Here is a 20,712-nt window from a genome sequence, read left to right on the forward strand (position 1 = left end):
TAGACCGAGACCACTTCAGGTAGTTAGAGCCATCAAGTTTGATTGGGGCAGCAAGGGGAAGAAAATCACTCCGGGGCTGGCCATCAATGCCAGAAGAGGCCGAAGAAGAATCTGAACCCGTCATTGCAGCAGGTAATCAATCTTCAATGAAGTAGCAAACAGCCAAAAAATATTCAAAAAAAATTCTGGAATCGACCCCCAATAGAAAAGGGCTGTATTGGAGCAAAAAATCTCAGATATGTAGGCTGGGAATGATGTCAAATGAAGGCAGCAAGGGTGCCAATCAGATGCAGCAGGAACCAGCAGCCCAACCCCAAGATCGATTAATGTCAGGGTTTTGAAGAAAACCCTAAGAAGAGAGATCGATAAGGGGCTGGGGTCTTCAACCACTTTGATGAAGTGAATAGGGGCTGAGAATAATATCAAATAAAGATCCCACAACAGAAGATGCAGCCGAAACAGATGTAGAGGCCTGATCTCCCAAAAAAATAGGAATCTTCAAATCGCAGACAGTGCTTCAGCTCCACTCGATCCAAAAAAGAGGCATAAAAAAAGAGGTATATTGGGGCAGCAGCTAGATCATTACAATCACCTCAGTAGTGCTGCCCTAATGGGAGAAGAAGAACCAAAAGAAAGGAAGAAAGAAGAAGGGAAGAAGCTCGATGGAGGGAAGGAGAAAAAAAAATCGAAGGGAGGGAGGTGGGTTTTGAAAACCTAGATCAGAGTGTATTTGGCTCTGATGCCATATTAACAACACAGGAACTTCGTGAATGGCTTGAATGATCAATGAGATCAGTCAGGCTCTCTATTTATAATAATAATAATAAAAGAGATTACAAAGGGAAACACTGTTCAGGACACTATTCATGATACTATTCACTACACTGTTCAGGACACTGTTCATGTGAACAGTATCACAACCCAAATTACAATCCTACCCTTGTTCAAAAGTACATAAATAAAGCATAAATAAAAAACCAAAAATACCCTTATAATATCGGGTAACACATCTCAACATCATCCAACTGGATCAATTAGGAGGATTCCTTGACAAGAGTCTCGTTACATTGACAACCATTTCCATAAGTCCTACAATTGAGTTACAATTATTTCTAAAACAAAACCTTCATAATAATTAAGACCCAACCTTCTGTAGTTTCTTTTGAAAAGAAAAAGAAATTACAAGTGCCAGATTCATCACCAAAATTGGCTTATTTTATTAGGAATAAGTCTAGGGTTGGGTTATATACATGTTGGGCTTTTGATCCCATGGGTTTTCTATGTAATAGGCCACTTTTATGGGCCTAAAATATGGGTAATTAGGTTGCATACGGGATTAGATAGTTTAGTCCTATACTTAGTTTTATGTTCATGTTTTTAATGTTTTAAATTGAACCGGTCCAATTTAAAACATTAAAAACATGAACATGTGCACACGTTAGGCTCTGGTGGCACAGCCTAGGGTTTGTCGTTTGTCAATGGCGGGTCCTCCCTTTCGGGAGAAGGGACCCCCTGACCCTCCTCACCTTGGTGCTCTCGCTGGTGGGGCCTCTGCCTCTTTCGTTTCAGTGGTGTCTCGGTCATTGGCTCCTCCCGTTGCTATAGAAGTCAAGTTGCCTTCCTCCCATTTTGGTGACCCTGCTGTTTTCTTCACCAGGGAAGAGGTCGAGCGATCGGAGAAAGCTTTTGAGAATGCGTTGATAGCTAAATGCAGCCATGGCAGACCCTCCCTCTACGCGATCAAAGCCTACGTCATGAAGAACCTTTTTCTGCAGGGAGATGTCGCCATATCGACTTTGGATCCTTGCCAGGTCCTTCTGCGATTCTCGACGCCAGCGGATTTTGTCAAGGGGGGGCTGAAAGGGCATTTGTTTATTCAAGGCTTTCTTTTGCGACTCCTGCGACGGTCTTCTGGGTTTATCTCTGGTTGGGAGTCGCCTCTCACTCCTGTCTGGGTGTCATTGCCTGGGCTGCCAATCAATTTCTACCAAGTAAATTTTCTGGTATCCATTGCTGGAACGATTGGTAGGTTTCTTAAGGTCGATGGGGCTACTGCAAATTGCTCTCGCACTGTGGAAGCAAGGTTCTGTGTTGAATTTGATTTGAGAGAGGCGCTGCCGTCTAGGGTGTGGGTCAGAAGGTTTTCACCAGAAGGTGGTGTATGAGAGGTTGCCCTCTTACTGTGTCTCGTGCTCGAAGCTTGGCCATTCTAAGGACATTTATAGGAAACAATTGAGGAGGAAAGGAGGCGCTGAGGTTCATGATACTGTCGGAGGGCCTACGGCTCCGGCCCAAGCTTGGCCTGCGGCGAAGGGTTCTGTTGGGGAGCCTGGTGTTGAAGGTAGAAATGGCGATGGTGTTTACATTCCTGGAGGTGAAGGTACCTCGCGAGGTGCTGGTTTGGTGGCGGCAGATCGGGTGCAGCCTGTGGCGCGTCGTCGTGGGCGATGGAGACCTACAGGGAGGCAGAGTGTGGAGGAGGGTGTACACGAGGCTTATCAGGGCTCGATTGAAGGGGCTGTGGACAGGGCTGTGGGAACAGGGCCACTTGAGAGGTTGCCAGTGCAGGCTGCGGGAGTGGTTAGCAAGTCTGGGTGCGCAAATGTTGCTGGGGAGGACATGCGTTTGGCTTGGTGCGCAAATGCTGCTTCGGCACAGCTTCAAGACGTGTCAGATGGGTTGGAACTTGAGGGGTCTCAGACTGTAGTCCTCTCGCTTACCGAGGATCTTTCACAGGCCTTGGAGGAGGGTGAAGTTCCTCTGGGAGAGTTATGGCCACGGTTCAGGCTGAAGCCGGTAGGGATGATGCGCATGTGACACCAGGTGCTCCAGGGTAGGAAGTGGTTGTCTTTGAGGGTGCTGCAGGTGCTGCTAGGGCTGCTTTGCCTGATGGCTGTTCACTGTCGCTGACCGATGGTCATTCCCCGTTCTTTGAAGGCGCTGCCAATGATGTTAGAGCTAAGGATGATTCCCATGTGCCTAGTCAGGCTGAGACGCCGTCTTTAAGCCGCGAAGCTCTGTTAGAAAGCTTCAAGTTATTTAATGTAGCCATTGAGGGTTGGATTCGGAAAACTCTGGACAGGCTAAGGGAGGAAGCTCCTGCTTCGGTCCCTGCAGGCCACCGTGTAGGGAGGTGGCAGGCTCCTCGAGCGTTTTTTCTAGGTGCTGCCTAGGTATACAGAAGGAAGAAAATAAGGAAGAGCAAAAGGAGGAGACCGGCTAAGGAGGGACCCTCGCGGCGTGTGACAAAATCGATGCGATCCCTGGCGTCTCCGGGGCACTTTCCTTAATGAGTTGCTTGTTTTGGAATGCCCGTGGTATTGGGAATAAGCTTACTTGTAGGCGGTTGAAGACTTTAATAAGTATGCACAAGGTGGACATAGTGGCTATTGCAGAACCAAAAGCACAGGCCTCTAAGGCTGGGGTAGTGTCAAGGCGGATTGGGTTGGATTCGGTGCACACTGGTGAGCGTATCTGGGTGTTTTGGAGTTCTTTGATGCAGATCACTGTGTTGGAGGAGCATTGTCAGTTTGTGACACTGAAGTGCGAGGATGTCAGTGCAGGGGTTTTTGTCCTCACTTTCGTCCATGGTCTCTGCTCCGTGGTGGAAAGGAGGGAGGTGTGGGAAAGTCTTGTTAGGTTCTCCTGCTCTACCACTCTCCCATGGGCGGTGGGAGGGGACTTCAATGCTGTGGCGTCCCCCTTGGAGAAAACTGGTGGCAGCCCTGCTTGCTCTTTATCTCTGGAAGAGTTTGGCAGCTTTGTGAGTGGTGCGGGCCTGGTCGATGCAGGCTTTGCAGGGAGTATCTTCTCTTGGACAAATGGTCGCCCGGGTGCGAGTAGAGTCATGGCCAGATTGGATCGGTTCTTGGTGAATCCAGCTTGGTTGGGAGCCTTCCACAGGAGCGAGGTGGCGCATCTCAATAGGACTTGTTCTGACCACGCCCCTGTATGGCTCTCTTTTTCAGCAGCTTGCAACCGCCCAGTCTCTGCATTTAAATTCCAGAAAATGTGGTTGCTCCACCCAGGGTTCATGGAGTTTGTCAAGGGAGGGTGGGAGGAACTGGTGGCGGCAGGCCTGCCTCTTCTTGTCTTGATCTTGAAATTAAAAAGGCTTCGGGGTGTGCTCCGGAGGTAGAACAGGGAGGTTTTTGGGAATGTACACCAGAAGGTAAAGGACGCTGAAGATTGTGTTTGCAGAATGGAAGTGGCCTATGACCAGAGGCCTAGTGAGGGGGCTAAGGAAGACCTCGAGGAGGCCAGGAAAGTCTTGGAAGGGGTGCTACTCCTAGAGGAAATTTTCTAGAAACAAAACTCCAGGGTTTCCTGGCTTAAAGAGAGGGATTGCAACACTAAGTTTTTCCACTCTATGGTTAATATCAGAAGAAGACTGGCAAGAGTAGACAAGATTAAAGGGGCGGATGGGGAGTGGATCTGTGACCCTGAAGGAGTGTAGGCTGAGGCGGTGCGTCATTTCTCAGATATCTTTGCTTCTCAGGGCTGTGTGGTTGACAAGGACCTTTTGGCGCTGATTCCCACTGTAGTAATGGCGGAGGAGAATGTTGGTCTTTTACTCCCGCCTTCCTTGGAGGAGGTGAAACAGGCTGTCCATTCTTTATCCCGTGACAGTGCACCAGGCCCTGATGGATTCTCGGGTTATTTTTTCATGGCTTGCTGGGAGGTGGTTGGTGCTAATGTCTGGGCTGCACTTGTTGATTTTTTTGAAGGGGGGGCCCTCCCTAGAAGCTACACCTCTGCTAACCTTGTGCTTGTCCCCAAGAAGGAGAACCCTGAGGTAATGGCTGATCTCCGTCCTATAAGTCTTTGCAATTTTTCTTACAAGATTATTGCCAAGATCATTGTTTCCAGGTTGGCGGGCTTGCTTCCGTCTCTTGTGGAAGAGGAACAGGGTGCTTTTGTGTAGGGCAGGTGCATCCACGACAATATCTCCATTGTCCAGGAGGTTGCTCAGGACCTAAATAAGAAAACTCGCGGGGGTAATGTGATCCTAAAGCTTGATATGGCCAAGGCTTATGACCGGCTTGAATGGCAGTTTCTTTGGCTCGTTCTCTCCAAGTTTGGTTTTAGTGAGGCCTGGATTGACTTGATCAGGAAACCGGTGGAGAATTGCTGGTTCTCAATTGTGCTGGGTGGCAGCTAGTCTGGTATTGCAAATCCTCTAGGGGGGTGAGGCAGGGGGATCCTCTATCCCCAGCTCTGTTTATTTTGGCTGAGGAGGTGCTAAGCAGGGGCATAAAAAACCTTTTTGTGGAGGGCCATGCTTCTTACTACAGGTTGCCTAGGGGATGCCCTGGAATCTCTCACAGCCTCTTTGCGGATGACACCATTATCTTCACCAAGGGCCTGAAGAATTCTCTCAAGCAGATTATGGGGTTCATTGGCAGGTATGAAGGTTTCTCAGGGCAGCTGGTTAACAGGAAAAAAAGCTGCTTTGTGGTGGGCAGGAGGGCCTCCTTGGCGAGGGTCCATATAATCGAAGTGGTGACTGGTTTTACTAGAAAGGCTCTGCCAATTACATATTTGGGAGCTCCTCTTTATGCGGGCAGGCTCAAGATTTGTTTCTTTGATGAGCTGGTTGGAAGGGAAGGCTGCTTTCATCTGGGGGTCATGTTACGCTGCTAAAGCATGTCCTCTCCTCTATCCCTATCCATGTGCTTGCTACGCTGGTTCCTCCTAAGGCTGTCATCAGAAGACTTTACGGGATATTTGCTGATTTCCTATAGGGTTGTTCTGAATGGGGGAAGAGAAGGCATTGGGTGTGATGGCGCAAGGTCTGTAGGCCCCTCAATGAAGGGGGCTTGGGGGTTCGGCTGATGGAAGATGTAGGGCTCTCTCTCAGGCTTAAGGGGCTTTGGAAAGTAGTCACTGAGGACTCTCTGTGGAGTGGGTTTTTCAAGGCTAAATATTTTAGATACTCACATGCCATGCTGGCCGGGACGCAGGGCGGGGGTTCGAAAGCTTGGCGTAGTACTCTGACCTTCAAAGAGTTTTTGCTGAACAGGTCAAGATGGCTGCTAGGTTCTAGCAATGCTTTTTCTGGCTGGATAACTAGACGGGTGCTGGTCCTCTGTTAGATCATGTCGACAATCCGCTGCAAATTAATCTGAACCTGATGGTCAAGGACGCCTTGGATGAGGGCGGAGCGTGGAGGCAGGAAGTTTTAGATGCCATTGACTCAGAAGCTGCTAGAGATAGCGTTGTGCTACATAACTTTGTTCCGATTGGGAGGGATGATGTGCTAATCTGGACCCCTTCTGCTGATGGGAGCTTCTCAACCAAATCGGCCTGGCAGGAAGTGAGGAGTTCTAGCGTGGTGGTACATTATGTGAGGTGGCTCTGGAACCAGACGATGCCCCTTAAGGTGGCGTTCTTCTCATGGCAGCTCCTCAATGGGAAGATCCCCACTGATGAGTCCTTAATGTCGGTTGGCATTCCCCTGGTGTCTAGATGTGCTTGTTGTGGAAGCCCTCAGTGCGAGACCACTGATCACTGCCTGGTTTCTAGTGGAACGGCTGCCAAGGTTTGGGGATTCTTCTCTAGGCTCTTTGATATTCCTGTCATTTCTGCTCAGGATATCCGTGGTAGAATCCTTCTTTGGCAAGGATCGGCTAGCAGCAGTAGTGTCTGTGGTTTTATTACTGGCATCCTCCCTTCCCTGATTGTTTGGGAGCTTTGGAAGGAGAGGAATGCTAGAAGGGATGGGGAAAAGCGGCGCACTGCTAATTCGGTGATAGAGTGCATTAAACGCTGGGTTAGGGAGGTTCAGCTCCCTTCCAAGATTGGTGGCCAAGGTTCAGTCAGGAACAGTTTGATTCTTCAATGCCTTGGACTTAGGACCCCTTCGGTTAGACGGGGCCGCCCCGCTCTGGTGTATTGGTGTCCCCTTAGTGTATCTGTGAAGCTTAATGTTGATGGCGCCTGCAGAGGAAACCCCGGGTTAGGAGGGGGTGGGGGTGTTGTAAGAAACACGAGGGGAGAAGTGTTGGCTGCCTTCTCCAACTTCTATGGTAACTGTACGAACTCGATTGCTGAGTTGAGAGCTCTGAGGGATGGCTTAGCCCTTTGCCAGGCTTTAGGCTTCAGGGATGTAGTGGTAAACTCGGACTCTGCTAATACGGTTAGAATGATCAACCAAAACAGGTGTAACTTGTGGCAGGGTTGGTATTGGTTCCAGGAGATCATGCCTTTGGTTTCTGAAGGCCGGGCTTCAGTGGCCTTTGCATACCGAGAGAGTAATAGAGCGGCTGATTGGTTAGCTAACCTAGCCTGTGACTTGGGTTCATCTACCACTTTCCACCAGGACGATATTCCCTCTGGTAGGTTTCAGGTGATCCTTAGGGAGGACAAGGCAGGCTTGCTGATGCTTAAGAGCTAGGATTTTTTGGCTTAATATTGTAAGGGCTTGAGTGGAGGCTTGAGTGGAGGCAAGGTCGTGAGTGTTCATTTTCAGGGGCTGGGGTAAGGCGGAATGTCCCCCCCCATGTATTCTTTGATTCGTTTTGGGAATTAATAAAATTCTAGGGGCTGCCCCGGGTCCCAGATAAGTTCGGGTTAAAAAAAATAAAATAAAATAAAATTGAACTGGTCCAAAGCTGGTTTGAACCAGTGGTTCAATTTAAGTGATTTTAATAGTTTTTCTTTTAATTGTTCAGTTGGAATGGATTAGGACTCTATTTTGAGTCTATTTGAGTTTCCTAGTCAATCTAAGTTACCTAATAGGTTAAGGATTGGGTTAGGCCTTTCCTTTTTAATGTAGGGGTCTAATTTTGAGTCCTTTATATAAGGTTGTAAGGGGGGCAAACATTGACCAAGAATTTGATTAATGAAAAAACTTTTGTTTGCTGCCATTGCTGCTGCCTTGCTCTATTGAGTGTTGCCTTGTGAGTCATATCAAGGTGAAGGGACTGGTGGATCTCCAGTTGACTCCTTGCAACTTGTAGATCGGGAGGACCTACTTCTAGTCTTCAAGCTGCTGCCATTGACGACCTGCAACTCCAAGTAAGTGATTAAGATTATTAGCCATCCCTTCTTCTCCTAATCCTCTAAACCTAGCCCATCGATCCCCATTGCCATCCACCATTAAAACCCTAGTTTTCCCCCTTCTGTTTTTAAATTTTCCCATTACCTAAAACCTGCAACTATTCTTATTCCCTTCTAGAAGGTTACATGCAAAGTGATTTTCGTGGGAATTCTGCCCAGCCAAATCTAACAGTTAGAACCTACTAAAATTGTTTGAAATTACAGTTTTACCCCTCTCCTATCTCTACTAGGAAACCTCCATAACTCCAGATTTAACCATCTGATTTAGTTGTCACTTTCAGGTTATATTCCCCTCCACCCTACCCACACTCAACCTAAAGCCCTGGTCCTAAATCCACTTCTATAAAGTATAAACCCTAAATTCCATCACCCCCTCCTTCCCAAAACCCGAAATCCTAATTTTCTGATTTTTAAATTCTCACTCAAACCTTACTAATCCTAGCTCATTAGACTCCCCTAAACCTGCCTAGCATTACCATATAAGACTTACCTCCATTACCCTAAACTTGACCTAAATCCTCAAACCTATCCATTCGGCAAGCTGTTTGAAAGGTCCTGGTTACTTGGCTCCTAGTAGATGCTTTGTCTATCTAGGACTACACTAAAAAGCCTAATCCAATACAAAGGGGTCAGGCAAGAACAATTATATAATCGAAGAAAGATGAAGACTGCTCCAACCTCTGACATATAGAGTGGTCTGCCAACTACTTAAAACCTCTCTAGAGATGGTCAGGTTTGGAATAATAAGTGCAAGAGATGACCAGCCTTGGCATCATCAAAAACGTGTTCAAGTTGGCTGCCGATATAACTTGAAGATGGATCGATTCTAGTAAGAGAGAATAGATTTACAGCAAGAAAAAGGAGAGAAGAGAAGAGAGAAAGAAGAGAGGTTGAGAGAATCGATTATGTGTGCTGAGTGATTCTCAACACACATATTAGCTTCATTAATAAACTTCTCTAAATTACACAGACCTCCCTAGGGAGGGAAATGGAAATAAGAAAAATAAAAAAGAAATACAATTTAGTCATGTCTTATAACAAGACAGTGACAGAACTACCCTTATAGACCAAAGATTCTAACAACTCTAACACTCCCCCTCAAGCTGGAGAATAGATGTCATACATTCCCAGTTTGCATAATAAGGTACTAAATAGACCAGGAATGAGACCCTTAGTGAAGATATCTGCTACTTGATCACCTGTCTTTAGTGTGCCCCAATTTTCCACAGTGATCACATTTAAATTTTTCACGGTGATCCCCACGGGTTGGCCCTTGGCCTTTCCCCCCACTTCTCCAGTCTCGGTGGGAACTAAAAACAAGAGCAGATCGCTCCATTGATGGTGCAGTATCCATGGTTGCTCTCCTGGTTTCCTCACCTTGCAAGTAACTAAACACTTCATCCAAGGATGGAAAGGGAGACCTCCCTAAGATCTACAGACGAATGGGCTCATACTTAGGATTGAGCCCACCAAGTAGAGAGAAAATCCTTTCGACTTCCTTGTTCTTGTAGACCTTGACTTCATCTTCAGAGTTGGACAGTCGAAGGTACCTATAGTGATCATATTCCTGCCACAGGCTGATAACAGTGTTGTAGTAGTCAAAGATGCTCCTATCACCTTGTTTCATATTAATGACTTTTCGGTGGATTTGGTACACCTTTGTATAGTCACCAACTCGATCAAAGGTCCTGGTGATACTGTCCCACATATCTTTTGCAGTTTCCTTGTCCATAAATCTCCTACTAATCTCAGGTTTCATAGAGAAGACTAACCAAGTCATAACTGTGGAGTTCTCAGTCTCCCACTTCAGATATCCTGGATCAGTAATGGCAGGCTCCTTAATAGAGCCAGTAATATACCCCAACTTTCCCCTATTTCGCAAGGACATCTTCACCAAACGAGACCAGTTTAAGTAGTTGGTATTGTCCAACTTCACAACAGAGACTTGGGTGTTGGGGTTATCGAAGGAAGCCATAGTTGGGAAACCACTACTCAAGCTGCTAGCTGGAGTTGGTCCACTGACCTCAGAATCATTCCCAGACATAGACGACATAATATGCAGACACTTCACCAGTTAATATAGTGTTCTACTCAAATGGGGAGTACACTCAACCCAAACAACGGAGGCCAACTAGTAGACAAATAGCTCTAAATCAACCAGACAAGGAGCAAATACCAAAAACAGCAGGCATAAAAAGAGCAAATACATGTATAACATCAACCAAATCCTTCTAACACCCAGGAGTCTTCAGTCCATAGTACCCAACAAGAGTAAAAGGATGAAAGGCTTTTGTTGGAATATGTACTCTAGAATACCGTGGGGGTATTCTAGTCCTTTTGGGGTAGTTTTTATGTTATTAAGTGTAAGTCGGCTATGTGGGTTTTAGTCCCACGTCGCCTATTTTAGTCTCTTGTAACTTTCCCCTCTATTATAAATAGAGGGGCTTACCTATTAATTAATACAAGCAATTATTCTTTCATTCTCTCTTTTCTAGCCCACAATTCTGCCAACATGGTATCAAAGCTAGTCTGATCTAGGTTAGAAAAAGAGAAGAAAACCCTCATCCATCTCTTCAATCGACTTCTCCCTTCTTCTCCCTTTCTCGGCTGCTCCTTCTTCTGTTCTTCTTCCTCTCAACCTATAAAGGGACAGCACTAATGAGGTAAACACAGCATATCAATGATTTAGTTGCTGCCCCCCTCCCTTTCTACCTTTTTTATTAAAAAAATTCTGTTCGAAATCTGCTGGAGCCATACCTACGATATTGGAGCTGTCCAGAATTTTTGGAGATCTGATTTCTACCTAATGAATACTGATCCTCCATTGTTGGAGCCCCCTATGCAGCCTTTTCCAGCACTCTTCTACCCTATTCCATAGTCTTCCTTCCCTTTATTTCTTTCTCTCCATCTTTTATTAACTTTTCCAGCCTCCATACCCAAATCGATCTCAACTTGTCAGGGTTTTGTCAGGGTTTTTTTTCAAAACCCTGACTCCAATCGATTTTGGGGTTTCCCTTTTCAGATGCAGCTGATTTTTTAGGGGTGATTCCCTACTACTACAAGCCTTAATCAACCTAAGTTTGGATACTTTCTGATGGCTGGATTTGTTTTTACAGCAAAACCTTCTCAACCTACTATTTTTGGGTACCTGTTAAAACCCTGACTCAAATCGACATTAGGGTTACAGGTTTCAGTTTTTGCTGATTTTTTGAGGGATGATTACTCCAACTACAAGGACCACTCGACCTCAGTTTTAGCCTCTTTCCAACTGTTTGAAGACCCCTAACCCCAATCAATCCTCCTTTTCAGGGTTTTACAAAACCCTGACACATGATTTTAGGGTTAGGGTTGATTGCTGTTGTTGGAGTTTTTTGGAGGTGTTTCTACCATCAAGAGGGACATTCTACTTCAACTATTCATGGCTTGAAGAAGTTATATTACACAAGATAGCTGCTGCCCTATTTTTTCTGCAATTTTTTGTGCTTCTCCCACTTGAAGATCAAGTCTCAATCACCAAGGAGATTGGTTATTCGAACTGGAGATCCATTCCCGTAGTTGTGGTCAGCATCTATTACCAGAAGACATCACCTTTGACAAGTCATCATCACTTTTGTTGAAGCCCCCTTCTCTACATCGATCTTCACTTTCAGGGTTTTGTAAAAAACCCTGACTATAATCGATCTAAGGGTTAGGGCAATCCTCTCTTGCTGATTTTTTTAGGAGAGTTTTATAACCATCAGAGGAGTTTTCAACCCATATTTCAGCATCATTCATCAGTTCTTTTTGGAAAAAATTCAGGTTCATTCTTATGGCTCAGTTTCTCCAATTATCAACCTATTTTTTTAGTTGTTCCTATGTGGCTAGCTGCTTCAACTACCTATGGATCTGTCGGGTTATTTATCTTATATTTGCTGGTTCTATTGAGCTTTACTACATATATTGCTGGTTTTATTGATTGGCTTCTGTAAGCATGACTGGTTGACATTTTACTGCTGCCTTTATGTGGACTACTACTGCCCTATTATTAAGACTGAGTATCCTACTATTGGAGATCGAATTTCTTTCATTATTGAAGAATCGAATCTACTACCCTGGAGATCAGCTTATTTGGGATTACAACAGTGTGTTCCAAGGTTATTGGTTGCAACTACGAACCTATTCAGTTATGTGAAGCTTTTCTGGTTCATATCCGGCTCACTTTGAGAGCTTGATCCTAGCATTGTTCACAAACTCAGATCTGATCCAAGTTTTTTGTTGAAGATTCTTAAATCCATTGCTGTCCAAATATCTTCGTCAGTTCTATTTAGCATGTGGGAGTTAATAGTTTGGAATTTTGCACACTGGTTCTCCCTTGTGTGAAGATCGATCAAGATTTTGAAGAACGGTGCATTCTCCTTCTACAAATCAGACCTGTTTTTTAATTCAGATCTGATCATTGTAGATTGGTGTTTTGGATTTAGTTTGATCGATTGAAAGAAGGTTGTAAAATACTGTGTTGCTTTGTCCATGGTTCATTATCCCACTGCTTCTTTTCACTTCACCACCTCCCAAACCATACCTTCGGCATATACCCATAACCACCTTGGAGGTTTATGGTATTCTCTAAATAGTCATTTCTTCTCTTTCCATTACCCTTAGCACCTTTTGGAAAATTCTGGAATATTATGTTTTTGCCCTATCTCTTACATCATCTCTGTTATGTCCATAGTTCGAGAACTCACGAGATCTCGGCGAGTTTCTCGGTTTTTTGAGAAACCGAGACGAGTTGGCATACGAGTTGCAAAAGTGCAACAACTCGACCGAGATCTCGAGAATCTCGACCCAAACTCCTTTATAAGAGTGCCAGATCTCAAGATCTTGGTGGAAAATCTTGGTATACAGACATTATTTAGGCCAGGAATAAAGACAGACACTTATTTATGCCCAATATCATTTCAGTAAATCATTTACTTAAGATATTATTCATAAATAAGCAAATATCCCCCTATTTGAATCCAATAATAATAGTTAAAAAATAAAATTCCAAAAGGAAAAAAAGTCAACCCCTCAATTCAAAGAACAAAAACTAGATTTTCGGCGGTAGGTGCAATTTTCAACTTTCTAATGCAGGGGTTTTTCTCAAATCTAAAAATTCCATAAATCTTAATATGGTAAAACATTGCTAAAAACCAAAAGTACGGTAAAATATTCATTTGTTTTGATGTCCAAGAAAATATTTTCATTCAGAGCGATTTTGACAGCATTCGAGCACACCAAATTAAGTTTGACCAGTACATAACTTCTATTTGGACTTTGTTTTTGCAAAATCTGATAGTGCCATTGTGTTTAAATGGCCTAAAATAGGCTGAATACCAAGTTTCAGACCCAAACTAGGTCTAAAACCCACCGAGTTGAGGCTTCGAGTCGGAAAAAAAAAATGCACCAACTCGGTGAGATCTCGACTAGACTCGGTTTTTCAAGGGACCGCGTTGGTACCGAGTTCCGAGTTTTAGTACCTTGGTTATGTCCACGTGCACTACACGTGAGGGGGGAATTATGTACATTATACATGCAACCATTGCAGAAAGCAGAACTTGCAGGAACACTTGGTGCAAAACATAGAAGATCAGAGTTTTCACCATTGCCAATGGGTATCTACTTTGCTATTGGGTTGAACTTGCAGGAGCATTTGGTGCAAAACATAGAAGATCAGAGTTTTCACCATTGCCAATGGGTATCTACTTTGTTATTGGGTTGAGTTTGCCGTAAGGGGGAGATTGGTATTAAAGTATTGAAGATGTTTGGTTATTGCCTACCTATATGAGGTTCTACAGTTGGGTTGATTTTTTCCGCTGCTTGATCTTTTCTGCTACTTATTTATCTGCTCGCTACCCTAGTTACTTATCTTCAAGATTATCATTCAGAGATTCATCACTAGGCAACAATAGAAGATTGGTGAAAGCTGCCTTTTTTGGAAGACATTCCAGTCCCGGTTTGCTGATCAAGTCTGCCCAAGTTTTGAAGATCTATTTTTTCAAGTTCTTGAAGGTTTATTTGGAAGCTGCATTCGTCTTGAAGCTGGATTCTACTATAAATTATTTTTTCCCATTTTGTTCAAGTTGGGCATTAGTACCTTGTATGTGCCAACTTGAGGGGGAGTGTTAGCATTATTATGGAGTTCTTTTTTGCTTTAGTTCAAGCTAGATTTTCTTTCTTTAATTCTTTGTATAATCCAGCTTGAGGGGGAGTGTTGGAATATGTACTCCAGAATACCGTGGCGGTATTCTGGTCCTTTTAGGGTAGTTTTTATGTTATTAAGTGTAAGTCGGCTATGTGGGTTTTAGTCCCACATCGCCTATTTTAGTCTCTTGTAACTTTCCCCTCTATTATAAATAGAGGGGCTTACCTATCAATTAATACAAGCAATTATTCTTTCATTCTCTCTTTTCTAGCCCACTATTCTACCAACAGCTTTCATTCTCATTAACTAATAAACATCCAATGCCTTCAGCTTCCAAAAAGGTTCAAACAAGAAGCAAAAAACAGAGCTGGCGGTACCTTGGGAGCATCAAAGACTTGAGCTATGCTCCTCAACCTGCTCCTCTCTTCAACTGAGTAGTGGGGGTCTGAAAGGATACCCCTAGGCGATCCAAAAGCACCAAATCTCACCCCAAAAGATGGAAAGATGAGAGAGAAACAGAAAGAACACTCTACAGGCTGGCGGAAATTTTCTGTGTAGCTTCTAGGGCTTCAATCCTCTTCAACAGCTTCTAAACTCCCACCACTGTATGTTGGTTTAAAGAATGGAACTCCAAAGAATTTAGTATTAGTAATACTTCACATATTATAACCTCTAGTGGAACCCTCTATCCTTTTAGGGTTCCAAAGAGAGGTGAAAACAGCAACCGAGCTTAGTTGACTCTCGAACCAGAGGACTCAGCTTTGTTACTAAGTTAGAACTTGAAAATGGATCGATTCTAGTAAGAGAGAATAGATTTACAGCAAGAAGAAGGAGGAGAGAATAGAAGAGAGGTTGAGAGAATCGATTATGTGTGTTGAGTGATTCTCAACACACATATTAGCTTCATTAATAAACTTCTATAAATTACATAGACATCCCTAGGGAGGGAAATGAAAATAAGAAAAACAAAGAAGAAATACAACTTAGTCATGTCTTATAACAAGACAGTGACAGAACTACCCTTATACACCAACTATTCTAACAACTCTAACAATCCCAACATCTCCCAAGTAGGGTAAGTATTACCAGAAGCTTCCCCAACTAATGAGCAATCCAGCCAAGTGCCAACTGTAGTTGAAGAGTCTCCTTACATCATCAAGCAATATGATGCCATATGCATGGAGAAACTCTGTATCCTGCTTGAGTCAACACCCCTATCAAACATAAGCAAAAACACTAGAATCTCTCCGTAGTTGTTTCTGAAGATGCCTCTGATCCCAAATAGTCAAAGGCCTCCAAGCAAACATTCATCAAATGTAACTTGATGACTTTCCAAGGAGGGAGAGGGCAGACTACCTCAAAAAGAATAGGGGTGCAATCAGGCATGCAATGTGCCTCTCACTATCATTTCTTTCTTCTTCTTCTTTTTTTTTATTTATGAATCTCACTCCCATATCAGTTGAGATTCATCTCAAAGATGTCTGGTACAAAGTAGGCCATCCTAAATTACAGAATGATCCCGGAATATCCTGGAATTTTGCTCATGTAAACTCCATAAGAGTTTGGGCTCTTTGTTATAAGAAAATTGATCCATGAGTATCTGTACATTCAAACTGATGTTTCTTCTTTGAAAAATCAATATTCAACTCAAGAGCGTTGAGAAGGCATAAAATTGCATGGACTGCCCTTTTGAAATTTGGGTCATTTTACGGGTTACCCTTGTCACTTTTCTTAAGGATTTTGTTGAATGTTCACGGATTACCCGTTGATCCGTGACCCGGACCCGGATACATTAAAGTGTCCAGGTTCATTATGCACATGTTGCACATGTGATTTGACTAGGATTTTATTTCCTTTATTGTAATGATGTCTGATTATAAATAAAGAGGCTGTGGGCACATTGCTTATAAGCCATTATTCAAGGATTTCAACATGGCATCAGAGCCAATCCGAGAATATGGGATCTAAAAATTTCTTTCCTTTTTTTGTTTTTTTTCTCTCTTTTCTCCATCATGAAGTCACCCTAGCAGCAGCATCACCTCCGCCAGAACTCCACACCACCGCCAGCCTCCCGCCAGCCCTCCGGCAGCCTTTCCCCACCTGTTTCACACCACTACCTCCCTCCCGCAGCTCTCTCTCTCTCTTTTTTTCTTGCAAGAGGACTTCCCGCCTCCTTGCGATCCTTTTAGACCCTCCCTTGGTGGTGAGTTGTCCCCCACCAAGGGTTCTTTTTTCCCCTAAAATTTTTTCCCCTATGCAGTAAACAAATCTGCGATTTTTTTTCCAGTATGATTTTTTTTCTGACCAGTCACCATGCCTGACAACTCTGACGTTACGTTCTCTTCCTCTGGCTCTGATGGCACATCGCAGCGTGACTTTGTTCCTTTTTCGGCCAGTCCTATAAAGTTAAAATGGGGCCAATTACCTCCTCTGGTCTCGTTCATGCTTGTTTGCAATCGGTTCTCGTGGTCTCTCTGGCTACATCACTGGAACCTCTGTCAGGCCTGCTGAAACTGGTTCTGTCCAAGATCGGTGGGAGAATTTTAATTTTCTGGTTATGTCCTATTTGGTGAATTCCTTGGAGCAAGAGATTGCCGGACTTTATCTTCTTCTCGATTCGGCAGCCAAGATATGGACAACAGCCAAGGACACGTATTCTCAAGTTGGGAATGCCGCTCAGTCCTATGAACTTCGTCAAAAGATTCACTCTACCAAGCAGTTAGAGTTGTCCCTTTCACAATATTATAACACCATGTGTACTCTGTGGCAACAGTTGGATTTTTTAGGCACCTTTACTGCAACCATAGTTCGAGAACTCACGAGATCTCGGCGAGTTTCTCGGTTTTTTGAGAAACTGAGACGAGTTGGCATACGAGTTGCAAAAGTGCAACAACTCACCTATCAAAAAAAATAAAAAAAAGTGCAACAACTCGACCGAGATCTCGCCGAGATCTCGAGATCTTGGTGGAAAATCTTGGTATACTGACACTTACTTAGGCCAGGAACTAAGAAAGACACTTATTTATGCCTAATATCATTTAAGTAAATGTTTTTGTATTTGTATAAATGTTTTTGTATTTGTATTTCATTTACTTAAGATATTATTCACAAATAAGCAAATACCCCCTATTTTACCAATAAAAATAGTTAAAAAATCAAATTCCAAAAGGAAAAAAAGTCAACCCCCCAGTTCAAGAACAAAAACTGGATTTTCGACGGTAGGTGCAATTTTCAACTTTCTAATGCTGGGGTTTTTCTCAAATCTAAAAGTTTTATAAATCTTAATATGGTAAAACATTGCTAAAAACCAAAAGTGCGGTAAAATATTCATTTGTTTTGATGTCTAAGAAAATATTTTCATTTAGAGCGATTTTGACAGCATTCATGCATACCAAATTAAGTTTGACCGATACATAACTCCTATTTGGACTTTGTTTTTGCAAAATCTGATAGTGCAATTGTGTTTAAATGGCCTAAAGTAGGCTGAATACCAAGTTTCAGACCCAAACTAGGTCTAAAACCCACCGAGTTGAGGCTTCGAGTAGGAAAAAAAAAAAATGCACCAACTCGGCGAGATCTCGCCGAGATCTCGACTCGACTCGGTTTTCAAGGGACTGAGTTGGTACCGAGTTCCGAGCTTTAGTACCTTGAGTGTAACTAAAGTTATACACCATATACTCCATCTTCATTCTACTTATCTTAAAACCTTTTGATTCCATGGTTGATCTCCATAACTCCAACTTGGCATTAATCCCTACTTGTGTCTCAACCACCAATATCATCAGCAAAAAGCATACACTAAGGAACCTCATTTTGAATATCTCTGGTTAAATCATCCATGATAAGCGCAAATAAATAAGGGCTTAATGTTGATCCTTGATGTAACCCAATTGTAATTCGGAATTCATTATCTTGACCCCCCACAGTTCTTATACTAGTCACCACACCATCATACATAGCTTTAATTATGTCCACATATTTACTTGAAACACTTCTCTTCTCTAGTACTTACCAGATCAACTCTCTAGTGACTCTGTCATAAGCTTTTCTAGATCAATAAAGACCATATGGAGATCCTTCTTGTAATCTCTGAATCTTTCCATGAGTCTCCTAAGTAAATAGCTTTTGTCGTGGATCTTCCTGGCATAAACCCAAATTGGTTCCCCGTAATAGTAGTTTCTTGTCCCAGGTGGGTTTCAATAACCCACTCCCATAACTTCATAGTATGACTTATTAGTTTTATGTCTCTATAATTATTGCAACTCTGAGTATCACCTTTATTTTTGTAAAGCGGAGCCACAATGCTTCTCCTCCATTCATCTGACAGTTTCTTTGTGCTCATAATCAAGGTTTAAAGTATCGGTATCGGGTATCGTATCGGTCGGGTGATTTTAAGAGACGTATCGTATCGTATCGTTTCGGAGATACGTATCGAACAATACAAATACGCATAGAAATGGTCAAGATACACATGGAAATACACTTTTGGAATAAAAAATAATATAAATAAGCAATATATAATAAGTGTCATGCATAAAACCTAAAATGGTGAATAATGTATAACCAAACAAGTGCATTAAATTGAAATTGTTATAAAAGATGAAGTTTCTCACATGTTGTAATTGTCTATAGCCCTGAAGAGTATTGGATGATGCAAAAGGATGATATTGTAGCACTCCTTGATTCGTTTTTTAGTTTAAAAATGTGAAAAACCAAGATTAAATGTAAGATTTTAGACTCTTGGTTGAGAGTTTTCCTTCATTTTTTCTTTAGATTAGGAATTGTATAGAGTCTGTGAGTGAAAATGGCGTTTTTATGAAATGTATCGTTAGTATCGGTACGTATCGGTATGTATCGGTGCGTATCGGTATGTATCGGTACGTATCGGTGATGTATCGATCTGTATGGAGCCGTATCGTCCGATACGTATTAAACCACCCACTGAACCCTTTACTGGACGTATCGATGGTATCGATACGTATCGGTCGTATCGTATCGTATCGGTCCGTATCAGTCGATACATTTCGATATACTTCGAGACAGTTCATTTTTTTTAAAAAAAGAGACGTATCGATATCGACCAACACCGATACGTATCGGTCCATATCGTATCGTATCGGTCGATACTTTAAACCATGCTCATAATCTTATTAAACAGCTTGGTTAGCTAAGCTAAACCACTGATTCACTTAAGTTGCCATAAATTTACATCCAAATTGCATGATCTTGGATTTGTAAGAAAGCTAGTTAAATGAACTTTCCAGTGAAAGGACAAATAAATTAGTTAGGGAACATTTTGATGGGAAAATCTTAGACCACAAGCAATGCCACAGGATTGTGATTAATGGAACACAGGTTAGTGTAGGACAGGTTTGGGAAACCTAGAAAATTATCCTAACTGAAACGTATCCAACTCATATGTCTCAGCATCCATGCAGAACTTCTTAACAATTATAGCCATAGATAAAGAAATAAACAAATCATATATGTAGAATTTTATGCTAAGTATGCAAAGGAAAATTTAATAAGAGAGGCATGATAGATCAGTAGCTTCCTTTGCTGCTGTCCCATGGGTTAGAAGGCTGTGAATAAGTGCTGAATCACTACATAACTCCAAAGGTTCTGTCCTAAAGGCCTCCTTGATGTTGATAGAGTAGAAGAATATCTAAGGTATTTGGGGGGCTGAAGTTGAGATAAAAATTGAAAATTTTAGGACTGATTCAACAACTGGTAAGAACTTTAGCAATAATCAAGTCTAGGCAAGAAGGGAACATTTGGTTGCTTAGAGATTTGGCCAAGGGAAATTTGGGATACCACATCTTTCGTCACAATCAGTCCTATTCCAGCCAACAAGTATGATTTATTGAGGTTTATGGGCTGCTGTATTTGAAAGAACAAATGGAATGCTCTTAGGAAATGGAAATGGAGGCTGGGAGAAATATGATGGAATAAACAACAATGGATTTGAGGGATCAAACAGGGATAGTCTGCCGTTGATATAGAGTTTGAAAGAGAGGAGGAGTGGATAGAAGAAGAAGAATGACAAGAAAAAATAAGATCATCTTGGCTTCACACCATCTTGGATTCACTCAAAAAATTGCAGAGTCACTCATGCTGCAGGTAAGAGAGTAATCTCACAAGTTCCCAAAAGATTTCATCCATTCCTTGTGTTCCCATGATAAGTATAAAAGGCCTCATAACATTGCACAAAAAAAAAGTTATTTCCTAAAATAACTACCCATATAACTACTTACTAAACCTTTAAACAGTTATTTCCTAAAATAACTACCCATTTAACTACAACATAATAACACAACAACAAAATAAAATAGTCTGGCCCCAAATAAAAGTACAACAAAATAATAAAAAGCACTACACATAATACTGCTCATTTAGCCATAATGAAGTGACATGTGTCTGCGTCTCCTCTGATAAGTCCTAAATCCTACTCTGATGTCCTCATCACAGGTCTTTGAGTCTCTACTTTGTAT

General features: G+C 42.6%; 1 protein-coding gene across 6 annotated transcripts in view; it reads right to left on the reverse strand.

Annotated features, from left to right (window-relative positions):
- The window catches only part of LOC122667024 (piezo-type mechanosensitive ion channel homolog), a 143,300-nt gene that overhangs the window by 62,143 nt on the left and 60,445 nt on the right, over positions 1 to 20,712 (reverse strand). The window lies entirely within an intron of this gene.

The sequence above is a fragment of the Telopea speciosissima genome, chromosome 7, assembly GCF_018873765.1.
Source record: "Telopea speciosissima isolate NSW1024214 ecotype Mountain lineage chromosome 7, Tspe_v1, whole genome shotgun sequence".
Taxonomy (NCBI): Eukaryota; Viridiplantae; Streptophyta; class Magnoliopsida; order Proteales; family Proteaceae; genus Telopea; species Telopea speciosissima.